Source organism: Schistocerca serialis, chromosome 3 (genome assembly GCF_023864345.2).
Source record: "Schistocerca serialis cubense isolate TAMUIC-IGC-003099 chromosome 3, iqSchSeri2.2, whole genome shotgun sequence".
Classification (NCBI taxonomy): domain Eukaryota; kingdom Metazoa; phylum Arthropoda; class Insecta; order Orthoptera; family Acrididae; genus Schistocerca; species Schistocerca serialis.
Window position 1 is genome coordinate 237,869,661 of NC_064640.1, and position 17,294 is coordinate 237,886,954.

Consider the following 17,294-nt stretch of genomic DNA (forward strand, 5'->3'; position numbering starts at 1 on the left):
CTTAACCGTTTTCGAGAAAATCGAGTTTGAAACATTTAGGCGTGCCTATACGCTGATAAGCCAGAACATTTTGACCGCTGTCCACACAGAGGTTAGATGCCGTTTGGTGGAGCCGCGGGAACTTAACACGGTAAGAAAATTATATAAGTTGAACGGAGACGGATAGGGGATGATTTTAGCGGTGATACGGGCCGTATATGGGGAAATCCACTGATATAAGCGACTTTGAACACGGGCAGATTATTATTACCAGGAGCATGTGAAGGTGTATCTCGGAAACGTCGAAGCTCGTCGAATGTCCACGTGCTATTGCCGTTAGCATCTACGGAAAGTGGTAGAAATGCAGTGAAACCACCAACAGGCGTTAAATGGTTGAATGTCCACGACTCTACACAGAACGTGGAGTTCGGAGGCTATGTAGAGTAGTATAGACGACGATCTACGTCATCCCTGGCAAAAAAGCACAATGCTGGTGCACGCACGTGTGTCCTAGAGCATACCATTCGGCGCACATTGTCTAACATTAAGCTGCGCATTGGACGACCCCTACATGTTCACATGTTGATCCAACGACATCGTCAATTACATTTGCAGTGGGCACGGTATTAGCGGGATTGGACCGTAGATTAATGGAAACTTGTCACCCAGGCAGACTAATCATGTTTCTTGTTACGCCAGATCGATTGTCATCTCCATAAACTCCATCACCGAGGTGAACGGAGGCTCGAAACGTGTGTCGCGTCACGACCACAGGCCGTTGGGAGCAATACTATGCTATGGGAGACATTCCCCTGCTCTTTCATGAGACCTGTGGTCTTAATCGAAGACACGCTGACAGGTGCGGACCACCTGCATCCCTTCATGCTTGACGTGTTCACCGACGGCGACGTCGTCTTTCAGTAGTATAATGATCCGTGTCTCAAAGCCAGAACCGTGTTACAGTGGTTCGACTGTTCGAGTGAACTCACGTTGATGTCCTGGCTACCAAGTTCGCCTGATGTAAAATCCTATGGAACCTATCTGTGTCCCTATCAGACGCTATCACCACATACACAAAGCGTCAGCCCCTTATTTACAGGTATTATATGACTTGTGCTTAAACATCTGGTGCCACTACCTCCAGCCGGCCGGTGTGGCCGAGCGGTTCTAGGCGCTTCAGTCTGGAACCGCGTGACCGCTACGGTCGCAGGTTCGAATCCTGCCTCGGGCATTGATGTGTGTGATGTCCTTAGGTTAGTTAGGTTTAAGTAGTTCTAAGTTCTAGGGGACTGATGACCCCCGATGTTAAGTCCCATAGTGCTCAGAGCCATTTGAACCATTTTTTGAGCCACTACCTCCACTAACGTACCAAAAAGCTGTAGAATCCATGATACGCAGACTCGGTGATGTACTGTGCTCTAAAGATGGCCCAAAAGCTATCAAGCAGGTGCTCATAATGTTTCGGCTTGTCATTGAATGTTTTGTATGATCACTAGTGCTTAAGAAGATCGCTAACAATCGAATAAGTACTTAGTTTCATAACCGCGAGGTCTCCGGGTCGAATCTCGCTGCCTCTACCTTTCTTTTTTTTAATTCCCACGTAATTCTAACAATAGGTATAGTATGAGTGTGAAAATTATCAGTATTTAATGATTCATTTATTATTTTCATTATCTTTATCCTGAAAAAGGAGAAAAATTTCTTAAGAATATTGGAAATAAGAAACCAATCGCCTTACTGTGGTGGTAACACCAGTTCTCGCCAGACCACCGAATTTAAGCGCTGTCAGGCTTGGTTAGCACTTGGATGGGTCACCGTTCGCGTCAGCCAAGTGCTGTTGGCAAGCAGGGTGCACTCAGCCCTTGTGAGGCCAATTGAGGAGCTACTTGATTGAGAATTAACGGCACCGCTCACGAAAACTGACAACAGCCGGAAGAGCGAAGTGCTGTCCACATGCTCCTCCGTATCCGCATTTGATGATGCCTAGGGGCTGAGGATGAAACGGCGGGCGGTGGGTACCGGTGGACCTTCTGGCCTGTTCGGGTGGTGTTTGTTTTTTATTGGAAGTAAAAGAAGGATACACGAGAACTTTCAATGAAACTGGTATAATTATTTAAATTATTGTGTCTATATCTGTGACAAACGTAACGTGTAACCTATCGTGATGCAGATCGTAGTAAAAAAAGCACTCCGTCTTCAGGTCACAAGTGGCCCATCGGGACCATCCGACCGCCGTGTCATCCTCAGACGAGGATGCGGATAGGAGGGGCGTGTGGTCAGCACACCGCTCTCTCCGTCATTATGATGGTTTTCGTTGACCGGAGCCGCTACTATTCGGTCGAGTAGCTCCTCAATTGGCATCACGAGGCAACAGCTCATGGCGGCCCGGATAGTCACCCATCCAAGTGCCGACCACGCCCGACAGCTCTTAACTTCGGTGATCTGATGGGAACCGGTGTTTCCACTGCGGCAAGGCCGCTGCCAGATCGTAGTAACATGGAACATAATGAAACTTCCTGGCTGATTAAAACTGTGTGCCCGACCGAGACTCGAACTCGGGACCTTTGTCTTTCGCAGGCAAGTGCTCTACCAACTGAGCTACCCGAGCACGACTCACTCCCCGTCCTCACAGCTTTACTTCTGCCAGTACCTCGTCTCCTACCTTCCAAACTTTACAGAAGCTCTCCTGCGAACATTGCAGAACTAGCACTCCTGAATGAAAGGATATTGCGGAGACATGGCTTAGCCACAGCCTGGTGGATGTTTTCAGAATGAGATTTTCATTCTGCAGCGGAGTGTGCGCTGATATGAAACTTCCTGACAGATTAAAACTGTGTGCCGGACCGAGACTCGAACTCGGGACCTTTGCCTTTCGCGGGCAAGTGCTCTACCAACTGAGCTACCCGAGCACGACTCACTCCCCATCCTCACAGCTTTACTTCTGCCAGTACCTCGTCTCCTACCTTCCAAACTTTACAGAAGCTCTCCTGCGAACATTGCAGAACTAGCACTCCTGAATGAAAGGATATTGCGGAGACATGGCTTAGCCACAGCCTGGTGGATGTCTCCAGAATGAGATTTTCACTCTGCAGCGGAGTGTGCGCTGATATGAAACTTCCTGACAGATTAAAACTGTGTGCCGGACCGAAACTCGAACTCAGAACCTTTGCCTTTCGCGGGCAAGTGCTCTACCAACGGAGCTACCCAAGCACGACTCACGCTCCGTCCACACAGCTTTACATAATTATTGCAACATACAGCAGACGTAATGAATTTTTGCTTGTGTATGCTTTCTTCAATGTGTCTACTGCAAAACAAACTTGGTTTACATCCATAAATTTTTCTCGGTCATCACACGATTTCACGGCGTACCAAGCATATCGAAGCATATCTCCGCATATTGGTGCAGTCATGGTGTACGATTGCTTGAATTTTTATTCAGTCTTCTCTGTAAGCTATCTCTCCATTCTGTTCGACGATGTACGCGCTGTTTTGTAGCAGCTATACAAGGTTTTTCACTTGCCTGTAAAAATAAAATTCGCAACGCTGCACCATCGGAGTAAAGTTTGGAGAAATTAATGTAATACTGCACGTTGGCAGACGCTCTCCATCCTGATAAGTATCGTCGTACACACTGGATTCGTTTGTTCTTCCCATGAATCGAAAAATTAAAGAGCTTGTTCTTCTCTTACGTATGGCTTCAAGAATTCGTTTAGAAGATCGTTATGTAGTGCTGTTTTGAGGGTGCAAGACTTTGAAGATGTTACAGTAACGTTTTTTGTATTTTTTCACCCAAGGTCCTAATGAGCCAGTGGTCTCTTGCAAGCAAACGAAGACAGTTGATTATGATTTTCCGTATAAGGTGACAGCATATTTAGCAGTGTACGAAGGTGCCGCCCTATGCAGTTCCGTTCGTCGCACATCTACCAACAGCGACATTCGATCCAGATACCTCGCACTTACGCAACTAAGCGCTTAACTGCTACGCTGTGATCTCCTTGAGTACTAGTGACAATACAAAGCAATAAGCACGCCTAAAATTTTCAAACTTAATTTTATACGAAAGAGTTGGGTTGCGTCTTTCTTTCTACACGTGTCGAAGCCCTAGTAGTACCCTACGCACACCATGAGGGAAAGTTTATACGGTCACATCGTAAGCGATTTTCTTGGCAACAGATACACGTTATGGCCTGAAATGGATATACCTGTGGTGTCTGTGGGTATGGGTTCACGATATCTTTCGCATTTCGTTTGGTCATTGTATTGGATGTTAATGCGGTCGTGGCGTAGATATCTGAAACTATAATGAGATTTCCACTCTGCAGAGGAGTGTGCGCTGATATGAAACTTCCTGGCAGATTAAAGGTGTGTGCTGGACCGAGATTCGAACTCGGGACCTTTGCTTTTCGCTGGCAAGTGTTGCCCGCGAAAGGCAAAGGTTCCGAGTTCGAGTCTCGGTCCGGCACACAGTTATAATCTGCCAGGAGATGTGTATAGTTTTACAAAACATCTCATTCCGTGAGTCTACACGAATGCAGATAAGGATAGTGCGTTAATGTTAACAAATAATTTTGAAGTTTCTCGATGACTTCAACTGCTTTGTGTATGACTCGTTTCTTAAAACGTCTGTATATTTGTAACAGTGTGTTCACTTATAACGACGTCCACAGTCTCCTATTTATGTAACGAGCTTCCAGTTTTCCTGATTACACTTTAAATTTTCACCATATTTGTGGCAATATACACGTTCCATTTTTTTTCTTTTGAATACTTTTCTTGTTCTAACTGCTTTACCGCCTCAACTTTCGTAAGCTTTGTTTTCATACTATTCCTGCCAATGTCAGACTCAGTCACAGTATCAGTCTTCGTAATTAATATCTTTGAATACATCAGCTTACTAGCCAAAAAAAAAAAAAAAAAAATCAAATGGCTCTGAGCACTATGGGACTTAACATATGAGGTCATAAATCCCCTAGACTTAGAACTACTTTAAACCTAACTAACCTAAGGACATCACACACATCCATGCCTGAGGCAGGATTCGAACCTGCGACCATAACAGCAGCGAGGTTCCGGACTGAAGCGCCATGAACTGCTCGGCCACAGTGGCCGGCTACTTACTCGCATCCACTGGATGAAAACATCCAATGTTTCTGTCGCGACTTTCAAAGTACGCTACATATTGGCCGAGATCTGTTTCCCTGTCTGTGTTTTCAAATGTGAGGTTTCCCGCTGCAGAAGCTGTATTGTACTTCCTACACATTCGCTTTGTTGCTTCTTGTTGTTACTTGTTGTCAGCTGTAGAGACTTTCCTGTAGTCTTATTGGAATTTTCACTAGTCTCCTTTCCTCAGGTTCAACTCCAGGGATGTTGTTCGTGTTGATTGTCGGTATCGAGTGCCATTTCATAATAGTCTATCACCTCTTGAAAACGTATCCCGACTACAGTATTCACTGCAGTGATTAACGAGGGAACGATCAGACTTTTCACGTCGACACCTTCCCTGGTCCTGCCACTCATAGTTTAGGTTAGTTAAAATCCACTTGTTAAATTTTAGCTGTCGTCATGAACTGGAAATTACTGAAAAATAGTTATCAAATGTGACATGTATCTCATACTTTCCGCACTAGAAACTACCTCGTGTACGGACCTGAATTCTGTGCCTGCAAGGCTTGCCGTTCTGTTGTCAGCGCTTGTACTGATCTGCTGCTAACCGAGCGCTAAACCGCCGATAGAAAGCGATCGTAATATAATTAAATACCCATAGGGTAGGCAATTCATATTTTATCCATAAATTTCCTCGCAAATTGATATAGCACACACACAAACAAATACAAGGTTTCCACCACGTCTACATTACATTTATTCCTTCTAATTGGTACATAAAGCCGGCCGGTGTGGCCGTGCGGTTAAAGGCGCTTCAGTCTGGAACCGCGTGACCGCTACGGTCGCAGGTTCTAATCCTGCCTCGGGCATGGATGTGTGTGATGTCCTTAGGTTAGTTAGGTTTAAGTAGTTCTACGTTCTAGGGGACTTATGACCACAGATGTTGAGTCCCATAGTGCTCATAGCCATTTGAACCATTTTGCTACATAAATGTGAAATATTGATGTAATGTTCCAAATTTATATTTCCTGTGAACCATGAATGTACAATTAAGGACGAAACTTGACAGCCCCGCTGGTCGCAGACAGACGTAGGCTTTTTATACAGAAGTGGGGTAGAGGTAGGAATGAATCCGGCCTAATTCGGTATAATTTGAGATGCGTCACGAGTATTTAATCAGATTCTTCAACCGAGGAGTGGAAAACAGATAGTGTGCTATTGACTTCAACTTGAGAATGTTGTCACGGAGGCAGACTGGAGACTGTAGTGGTGTGTTGAAAATAATTTTCTGTGTTAATGTTCTTTAAAATGCCTTCCGATGGCAGAAAAATTCGCAGTCTAACGGTCAATACATGCATAGTAGCAGGTGCAATCTGAAGTGTCTGTACTTCTTAGTCACGGTGAGCTCGAAATGCGGCAATTAATGATTCAGAACTTGTGTAACGTAACTAATAATCTAGAAGGAGAAGGGATCTGTTCCCATAAAACAGAAGAGAAGCGTGCCGCGTGAACAGTATAACGCTTCAATTTTACCATTCTTCCACACTTCGATGAGTTTCTCATAGGATTATTTGCGTGGAACATACATATTTTCACAGATCTAAAATATTCGGTCGATTCTTAAAAACAAACATATTTCACAAATAACACTGAATTATACAGATTAAATATTTGCTTTATTGTGTATGGATTTGAGAATTCAGCCGTGAACTGCACAGTTGTCTCTGAGGCGTCTTGCCACGGTTCGCGCGGTTCCCCCCGTCGGAGGTTCGAGTCCTCCCACGCAAGAGTGTGTGTGTTGTCCTTAGCGTAAGTTAGTTTAGGTTAGATTAAGTAGTGTGTAAGCCTAGGGACCGATGACCTCTGCATTTAGGCCCCATAGGAATTTACCACAAATTTCCAATTTCTGTATGTCTTCCTCCTTCGAATGAAAGCATCCTCTTAGTTCACCTTTCTATTTCAAAATTGGACAGTTTTTTATTATAAACACAAGATTCAGTAAAACTAGCGATATTATGCTAAGCTTTTGTAATAAACCAATCACCGGCCGTTGTGTCCGAGCGGTTCTAGGCGCTTCAGTCTGTAACCGCGAGACCGCTACGGTCGCAGGTTCGAATCCTGTCTCAGGCATGGATATGTGTGGTGTCCTTAGGCTAGTTAGGTTTCAGTAGTTCTACGTTCTACGGGACTGATGACTTCAGATGTTAAGTCCCATAGTCCTCAGAGCCATATGAACCATCTGAATAAACCAGTCAATCCATTTACAGTATTTTGAACCGCTTCATTTTCCGATCTGTTCCTCCATACAAATTTTGTTATATTTCTTGATTCAGTTTTATGAGATTTTTTTAAGCGACTAAGCAAACTTTGAGAGGCTGTCTTTTTTTTCTGTACTATTCGAGGTATCTAAATACTAAGAAAGAAAGGAAGGAAGATTGGAGTTTAACGTCCCGTCGACAGAGAAGTCGTCACAGACGCAGCACAAGCTAGTACAAGGTAGGGATAGGGAAGGAAATCGACCGTGATCTTTCAGAGGAGCCATTCCGTCATTGACCTTAAGCGACTTACAGAAATCACGGAAAATCTAGGGGATCTGAACCGTCTCAAGCCTAGTCGCCCAAGATGGTCTGACGTCGTTCCACCTATACAAACAGCAAACGTGAAATTTCTTTTGAAGAGTACTCATACAAAGGCGTTTCTTACCACTTTCGTTTACCCAAAACAATAACCCTTATTCTTTGTCTGATAAGGTAATTTTACTTCATTCCGTTTCTTTAGGAGACAACTGATAATTAAATGTGGCGCTATTACTCGAAAATTCGTCATTATTATAACTTTCTTCAATTTTTTCCGTCTTGACTCGATTCACAGTGTGCAGAATAAAGTGATCCAGTGGTTTCTACCGATATTTCTGCACTGTTTAAATGCACGATTGAAAGTTTAAGTACCATTTCACAAATCAAATTATACTTACGCGTGTTTTCTTTTGATGAGGTCAGCTGGAAAAACATTCACCGGTTTCCCTATTAGCTGCGAGTCGAGACATAATGTGCAGAATATCTTTTGAAACTCAAACTATGGTCATAAAGATGTGTTATCCAATACTTACAACGAACGCTGCTGTTTTAACAAGACGGCAGCACTTCGCCATCATGCGCACAACTTGCGCAGTAGCACCAGCTAGCGAGCTCCAGGGGTATTCATTTGTACATGATTGCTAAGTATGGAACTATTGCATCAGCATATACTTTACGTAACACTTTCTGATAAATCTTTGGTGAGTATCTGAATGTGAAAATTACTGTAGGATTTTCGTAAAGATGTGTGGGTTCCTATAAACTTTTTATAGCGAGAGTGCAGTCGTCTCTGCTTTCTCAACATTCTACGAATGGCGCCCTTAAAACAGGGTGAGGTTTTGCCGTGTTTTATTACATAACTTAAAAATCACTTCTCCAGACCACGGTTTATAACGTATTTCAACTTTAACCACAATTATTCCTTATTTTTCAGATCTGAACTAAAGGTTCTCAGTTCATGCTTTAAATTAGTTGATAATGACTCTCTGTTAGGTCGACCAAACACAAATAGTCTCCACCTTTCTTGATAACGCTTTCTTATTTCTTTGTTGACATTTGTTCCTGTAACGGCATCGTGATCAGTAATCCCTCTCTCACTGGTGGCACTGTCGAAAATGTCGGCTGTGTTTGTATCCAGGAGGCCTAGAATATTTCTTTTGCGTTGGATTTGTCAGAATATTTGTTCGAGGCAGCATTACTCAGCAGTATTATTTGCCCTTACCGCCGATAACGTATGCGTAGTTTATACAGTCGTTACTGGACAAGTCAAAGCCGCAAACTATGCAATGGTTATATCCCTGATATCCAATTTAGGCTGTCTTTGAATGACTCTACGACAGATGTGCCTGAATCTGGTGGAGCGTAGAGATTGTTAATCTAAGCCCACTACCCTGGTTACCCTTATCGATATTACATTACAGTCGGATTCATTTTAGACCTCACTAGATTTAATGCTTTTACTTGTCGCTATAAAAACTCCTCGTGGAGGGTGTAAAAAAATGGCTCTGAGCACTATGGGACTCAACTGCTGAGGTCATTAGTCCCCTAGAACTTAGAACTAGTTAAACCTAACTAACCTAAGGACATCACAAACATCCATGCCCGAGGCAGGATTCGAACCTGCGACCGTAGCGGTCTTGCGGTTCCGGACTGCAGCGCCTTTAACCGCACGGCCACTTCGGCCGGCCTGGAGGGTGTAACCTGCCTTTCCGATGTACGTTCCACGTGTTGCAGAAAATTTCCCTATTCTCTACTTTAGTTTTCAACCAACTCCCAGTTCCTAGTATGATGTGCGCGTGACTACTTCCACCGAGCTGGCCGTTGTGGCCGAGCGGTTCTAGGCGCTTCAGTCTGGAACAGAGCGACAGCTACGGTCGTCGGTTCGAATCTTGCCTCAGGGATGGATGTATGTGATATCCTTAGGTTAGTTAGGTTTAAGTAGTTCTAGGGGACTGATGACCTCAGATGCTAAATCCCATAGTGCTCAGAACCATTTGAACTTCCACCGAGAGACGTGTGCTCTGAGACTTAACTGCGAAGTCTGTCGGGAGGAGGCACCTCGGAGTTGACAAAAACACTCAGATATCTCACTAAAGATCACAAGTGGGGCCTCAGTATGTCAAACCCAACAGGAACTTAAGCCTTCGCTTTCTACGTACGCAGCCAAAAAGAAGATGACAGTAAAATGTGGTGATACCGAGCTGCGTCACAACAGGAACCTTGCATGCTGTGTACAGGTTTCGACCGTACCCTATACTCTGAAACAATTTGAAAACGTAAAACAGAGTGTACGTTACAGCATGATTGACTCAGTGGCCACATTCCAGCTAATGTGTGACCGAAAACCTGGAAACATTTTCTCGTCTCCGCTGCACCTCTAATCAAAAGCCGTGAACGCAGCGCTTGGTAATGTGGATAATCGACATACGCTTAGTAGTACTCCGGCAGAAGCACTCTGGGATTTGGCAGGAATTAAGCATAGTGCGAGATGGAATTAATCAATTGTCGTAGCGTTGTACCAACTTTCCAATACTCTTGTCATAAAAGGCAGCCGCCTGTGCGTTCCGTCAATTCCCTACGCTGGTCTGCAGCTCGTTGTCTGCACCAAAATGCTGTCCTCATAGCCAGCGGTTCATTTGAGCAAAGAGATGAAAATCAGAGGGAACCATGTCCAGGCTGTAGTGTGGGTGATCAAACACTCCCCATCCAAAACGCTGCAAGAGCGTCTTTGTTTCAGGCGCTGTGAGTTCGCACAACATTGCCGCACTTCGCTGTCACGCATGACAGCTACATTATGTGAGCTACATGAAATCTGGCGGAAACCCTTAGTGAATGACGGCACGTACTTTACACTTGGAGGGAGTTTCTGTTGTTCAAGGCACCTTTATTTGCTCACTGTGTGCTCAGAACTGAAAACTGCAACGTGACCCAATCGATGGGGGAAATAGCCCTCGTACAATGGAACCCTTCTGCTGCATCACCTCTATTACCGGGTTTGTAGCAGATAGTTTCTGCAGAGGTTTCCACATAATCTATACTATTAATAAGACTGTACAACACTGATGTCTGTGTGATTGAATACGCTAACCTACTAGACGAATTTTCATGGGGTTTCATAGTTACCTTGAGCATAAATTGGGTCAACATATAGGTTTTACTTAATCAAAATCGGAACACAGAAGAAAAGGATATTGTTATCTAAAATTTTATCTAAAATCATCTGCTCAGCTTAATAGTCTCTTTCAGCTGTTTTTGAGTTATTCAAAATATTCAAATGGTATGACATGCAGATAGACTGTTTTATACAGATGGCGTTATTTGAGAAATTATTCCTCTTTTGAAATATATGTTAAGTTTTGTCTATTACTTTAAACTGTTTTCGCTTTATGCAGACATTACAGAAAAAATTAATATGACATTACAACTAAAAAAACAAAGTCTATATGAATCACGTAAGTGTAAGGCTTGTAAACCCAAAAAAGTTGGTTGTTGGAAAAGATGAAGAGACAAGAGGATACTGCACTGCGTGAAAATGTCGAGTTGCCTGTTTTAACAAAACCAACAATTGTTTTAAGACATTTCATTTCGAGTAACACAACTCCGATGATTCCTTTTTCGTAACATTTCGAACAATGTAATTCCATGCTTAATTTCGGATTAATTCAGTTTTTCTTACTTTTATGCTGACTTTCACCACAGACAAGATTGTTCAGAATTTGATCTTGGCTAAGATAAATTTTTAACTGTAGGTCACATTACAAACAGCCGAATTATCTGATTTTCGGATCGGTTGAAGACGTGAGCGTACCACCTTCAAAAAGGCAGTTTCTAGCAAATTCCTGGATATATCGTACAAATCACCAGTCACATCGATGAAATCTTTTACGCTTTTAAAGTGCGACAGAATCGATATACTGCACACTATCCTTCCTGGAAGGAAAGTTGTCACACGAGCTATAGTTGCGCAGAGTCATTAAACTATACGAAAAATTGATAACCTGACCCATGCACAATATGCGATCATGTGTTTGTTTGAACGAATGAGTTCGTGAAATTCATTCATTTACTGCCCGAAACACATTAAAGTACGATGGTAATCAAAGTCGTAACGATATAAAAAACAATATTTATTGCGTGACTGAAGGTGAACAAAGTGTAAATGTCCAAAGCTTGTGGCTTCCGAGGGCTCAATACACGTAAATGCTAGTCAAGTGGCTGAAGTAAAGCAGAGGGTAGGTGACCACACCCGTTGTTTGACTTTGTGCACAGTTACCCCTCCCATTGGGCTAATAGAAGCCGGCCTGCCACTGCTACCAACATGCCGCAATTTTCCGCAAACGCTAGAAGTTACTTCGTTCGTATACCGATTTACGGAAATTGGCAGATCGGATTTACTGATCTGCTCATCCTGTATTAGCTGAATGATACAAAGTTTTCCGCTGCACGGATCAAGTTAATCTGGTCTAGTTGCGTGAATGCACACTTCGTAAAATTTCGTAAACTACTACGGGGTAATACTTTCTAGATGGCTACGTACGCAACTAGATCTTATGGAAGCAATCTTCAGTTCCCCTGTTCACTGAACCTTTTTTAGATTTCTAGGTGTAGGGTGAGGTGATCTAAATATGATACAAAATCTTAAAATTAACCTGTATTTTTGAAAGACTAATAAATAACTAACTGTTAAGAAAAATTGTAAATACTACATAGTTTAAGTTGCTTTAAAATGCCACTGTATTTAAGTCTTTAAGGTTACAGTTGTAGACTAGAAAAAATAAAAAATGTGTATCATGTTTTGGACCGAAAACCTTAAATATGATACGACTCCTCCAATCTAAGACAGAGGTTTGAGGTCTTAAAAATGAGATAGGGAACACACAAAACGATACGTGAAGATAACGAATTTTTCCGTGGGGATATCTGTAGGATATTTACGACGTGAAACGTATGTCAGCGAGAAGTCTAGAATTCTTCTGTTTTTAATACTATGAAGTTAACCAGCAATGGGTAGGAACTGTTTACAATTATACTTAATACACCCACAATAATACAAAAATAAGGGCTACGCAAAACAGAATCACTATGTTATATTTTTTTATGAACATCTACAGGACCGTTAAACACAAAGTAGACTCTTCGTCTGATGTTTACCACTTCAGTATCAACACGAGAAATAGGAAGTTTTCCTATCAAATCACTCTTATTAATAAGAGAAATGTCTTTTTCAATTAACTGAGAAAATATTTTTTTTCCTTGTGCTTAAATTATAACTTTTTGGTCACATTTTTTGGAAATTTGTGGTAAGGTCTTATGGGACCAAACTGCTGAGGTCATCGGTCCCTAAGCTTACGCACTAATTAACTAACTTAAAGTAATTTACGCTAAGGACAACACACACACCCATGCCCGAGGGAGGACTCAAACTTCCGACGGGGGCAGCGGCGCGGACCGTGACAAGACGTCATAGACCAAGCGGCTATCCCGCGCAGCTTTTAGGTCATTTATCGGTATTTTTTGTATGGAGCAGACATATATATGTATGTTTTCCCCCCTCGAAATTTAGCCAAGACGTAAGCTCCTCCACCTACATGTGCTGCACCCATCACTACAATATGACTGGGTGTGGACTCTTCAAGGGGATCGACATTATCCATGTTGTCATCACTCTTCAACGGCATATCGGAATCAGAATAAGCCTCCGCAGTTTCCTTCTTGTTTGTTTGTTTGTTTGTTTTTGTTTGTTTGCTTGTTTGGAGGCTTTTCTTGTTCAGCAGTGAGTTTACTGCCGGAGGTGTGGCCCCGGGCGGTTGTGTTGCTAGAGTATGGGAGCGGCGGAAACCCAGAGTACATCACTGTGTGAATTGTTGCTGGGCCTTTGGCAAAACAGTATCATATTATGGAATGGAGTGTATCATAATTAAGGACTATACTGACTACTTAATAGTCATCACAATATGACAAACGGGACAATAATGAATAATTCAGCAGACAGAGCACAATTTTCTTTCTATGTAACACAAATTTGGTGGATATATAGTCAATAGTTGCATAAGCGTGGCAAATGTTCTAAACCTGTGCCAACATTTATTTTTAGTCTAAACGTACGGTTTGTCTAAATTATTTTTTACCCCCAAACTGAAGTTTCTCAGGGAGAAACAAATTATGGCTAACTATTTCTGAAGAATGGCAGCATATCTAACAGTAGGAAAAGCTGTGATACATATGGTTCTTATGAATAGACTGGGTTTAGCATTTTTTTGAAAGTTTTGGCTTTGTAGTTTTAGGACACCTTATCCTTACATTTTGATGATGTTGACGTTAAACTTAATGGCAGGTAAAACTTGCTCAAACTACACTGACGGAACAACAACCATAACACCAAGAATGAGTTGTGTGATATAAACGAAAGTTGGTTGATGTGTTTCTACATCTGAAATATGCTGCCTATTCAAATTTCGCGCCAGTGCATGAGAGTGACGTTAGTAGCACCACTATGAGGATGAAAATCAGGCTTGCTTTAAATACATGCTGTAAGGGTCGCAAGCGTTAGTTACCTTTGAGAGTGAACGTGGAGAGTTGATTTTAGTCAAGAAAGCATTTTAGGCGACAAAGACGCCATTATCAGCACCTCAGTGAGTTTGAACGAGATCGTGTAATAGGACTACGAGAAGCTGGATGTTCCTGGTACGATACTGCAGAAAGACTTGGCAGGAATGTAGCCACTGCACATGATTGCCGGCATCAGTGGTCACAAGAAGGTACGGTCGACAGAAGACCGGGCTCCGGGGACCACGTGGTACTACTAGGGAGAGGACCATCGTGTTTGGTGTATGGCACTTGCGCCTCGTATTGCATCTGCAGCAGCAATCTACACAGCAGTTGACACCACAGAGACACAACGAACCGTTAAAAATCGGTTACCTCAAGGACAGTTCAGAGCCAGGCGCCCTGTAGCGTGCATTCCACAGATCCCGAACCATCACCACTTGCGGCTACAGTGTTGTCAAGAGAGAGTTCATCGTAGGGCAGGGTGGAGGCCTGTTGTATATTATGATGAAAACTGGTTCTGCGTCGTTGCCAGTGATGTACTTTGCTTTGAAGGAGGCCAATTGATGACCTGCAATCAACCTGTCTGCTGGTTAGACACACCTGGTGTTGTGGTCGGGGGTGCGATTTTGTATGACAGCAGGAGCAATCTTGTGGTTGTCCCACGTACCCGGACTGCAGAATTGTACGTCAGTCTGGTGATTCGACCTGTTGTGCTGCCATTAATGAGCAGCAGTCCAGGGATGGTTTCCAACAAGGTAACGCTCGTCCACATACCGCTATTGTAACCCAACATCTTCTACATAGTGTAGACGTGTTACCTTAGCCGGCTCGATCACCAGATCTGTCTCCAACCGAGCACATACGGGATATCATCGGATGACACCTCCAGTGCCATCCACAAACAGCATTAGCCATCACTGTTTTGACCGACCAAGAGTAACATGCACGGAATTCCATCCCACAAACTGATAAGCGCTCCCTGTACAACACGTTTCATGCACGTGTGCATGCTTACATTCAACATTCTGGTGGTTACACCTGTTATTGGGAAATGCCGTGCGGCTCGGACCTCCCGGCGGGTAGACCGTTCTCCTGGTGCAAGTCTTTCGAGTTGACGCCACTTCCTCGACTTGTGTGCCGATGGGGATGAAATTATGATGATAAGGACAACACAACACCTAGTCCCTGAGCGGAGAAAATCTTCGACCCATCCGGGAATCGAACCCGGGCCTTTGGGTATGACGCTCCATCGCGCTGACCCGTCAGTCACCAGGGGCGGACACACCGGTTATTAATATACCAGCCTTTCACATTTGCAGTGGCTTATCTCGCGCTTACATTAACCTCTGATCTTACAATGGTAATTACTTAAATATGTTACCTTGAAAAATGTATTCCTAAATTTAATTACTCTGCATTAATTACTTTTTGGTGCTGCGACTTTTCCCGTCAGTGTACATAAAGTTTTGATTGTTGTAAATTATGACTACACATCTATTATATTATAAATGATTTCTTATCGCAAATAGTTTAGTTTTGTAGTAGAAATTAAGTAATTTTCTCAATTTATATAGAAATCTGTTTACTACTTTTCATTTCATTACAGCACTGAAATTCGAAATTCGCTTTAGATTTGGCAGGTTCATCCCACTAGGCGTTTCACATCAGGAACCATGTACATATTAGCTGAGCATGGAAAGGGGACATTCCCTTTCTAGGAAAAGACAGGGCTGTCTTGCGCGCCACTCAATACAAGTGATTTCCACCATATCCATACCAAACATGCATTTGCGTTAGTTGGCAGCTTTTGAAACCCAATCTTAACAGTATAATTTTGGGGAGCATGTTTCGGTGCAACATAGCATTTTGTAAGAACGTTTCATGACTAGTGCACAGTGCAGGACTAACCATGATAACATCAACTCTACACTGTTCCTCAAGCGTTCTGATAGTGTGTTAAAGAGTACTGGAGTCAATGCGAGATCCCGCATTACAGTGCTGGGTCCGCTTCGAATGAAGAAGTCTGCTGATAAATTATTCTACGTCTCATGAAGGATTGAGTATATAGTGTGATTCAGTATGGTGTGTTTCTCAGTAACTTACAAAATAATAACCAAACGGAATATTTATTTACATAAGCAAACGTAAGCAACGTAACTCTTTCTACGGAGTTAGGAACATCGAGGGGCATTCAGTAAGTAATGTAACACATATTTTTCTCTGAAAGCAGATAGCTTTTATTCAGGATTCAAGGGCACCACATTATTCCTAAAACTTATGGGTACAAAATCCTGTTTTTCAATATAATCTCCGTTATGGTTCAAATGGTTCAAATGGCTCTGAGCACTATGGGACTCAACTGCTGAGGTCATTAGTCCCCTAGAACTTAGAACTAGTTAAACCTAACTAACCTAAGGACATCACAAACATCCATGCCCGAGGCAGGATTCGAACCTGCGACAGTAGCGGTCTTGCGGTTCCAGACTGCAGCGCCTTTAACCGCACGGCCACTTCGGCCGGCAATCTCCGTTATGTGCCACGACCTTACGCCACCTTACAGGGAGGGCTTGTATACCCACATGGTACCTACATCTGCATCTACATCTACATTTATACTCCGCAAGCCACCCAACGGTGTGTGGCGGAGGGCACTTTACGTGCCACTGTCATTACCTCCCTTTCCTGTTCCAGTCGCGTATGGTTCGCGGGAAGAACGACTGTCTGAAAGCCTCCGTGCGCGCTCTAATCTCTCTAATTTTACATTCGCGATCTCCTCGGGAGGTATAAGTAGGAGGAAGCAATATATTCGATACCTCATCCAGAAACGCACCCTCTCGAAACCTGGCAAGCAAGCTACAACGCGATGCAGAGCGCCTCTCTTGCAGAGTCTGCCACTTGAGTTTGTTAAACATCTCCGTAACGCTATCACGGTTACCAAATAACCCTGTGACGAAACGCGCCGCTCTTCTTTGGATCTTCTCTATCTCCTCCGTCAACCCGTTCTGGTACGGATCCCACACTGATGAGCAATACTCAAGTATAGGTCGAACGAGTGTTTTGTAAGCCACCTCCTTTGTTGATGGA

General features: G+C 43.2%; 1 protein-coding gene, 1 non-coding gene and 1 pseudogene across 2 annotated transcripts in view; all 3 read right to left on the reverse strand.

Moving 5' to 3' along the window:
* LOC126470772 (alkaline phosphatase-like) overlaps positions 1 to 17,294 on the reverse strand; it is a 691,314-nt gene that overhangs the window by 621,742 nt on the left and 52,278 nt on the right. The gene's annotated exons all lie outside the window — the stretch shown is intronic.
* Positions 2,345 to 2,462, reverse strand: LOC126471953 (5S ribosomal RNA; annotated as a pseudogene).
* On the reverse strand, positions 2,815 to 2,889 carry Trnas-cga (transfer RNA serine (anticodon CGA)). Its single transcript has one exon. It is a non-coding gene; the product is annotated as a tRNA-Ser (tRNA).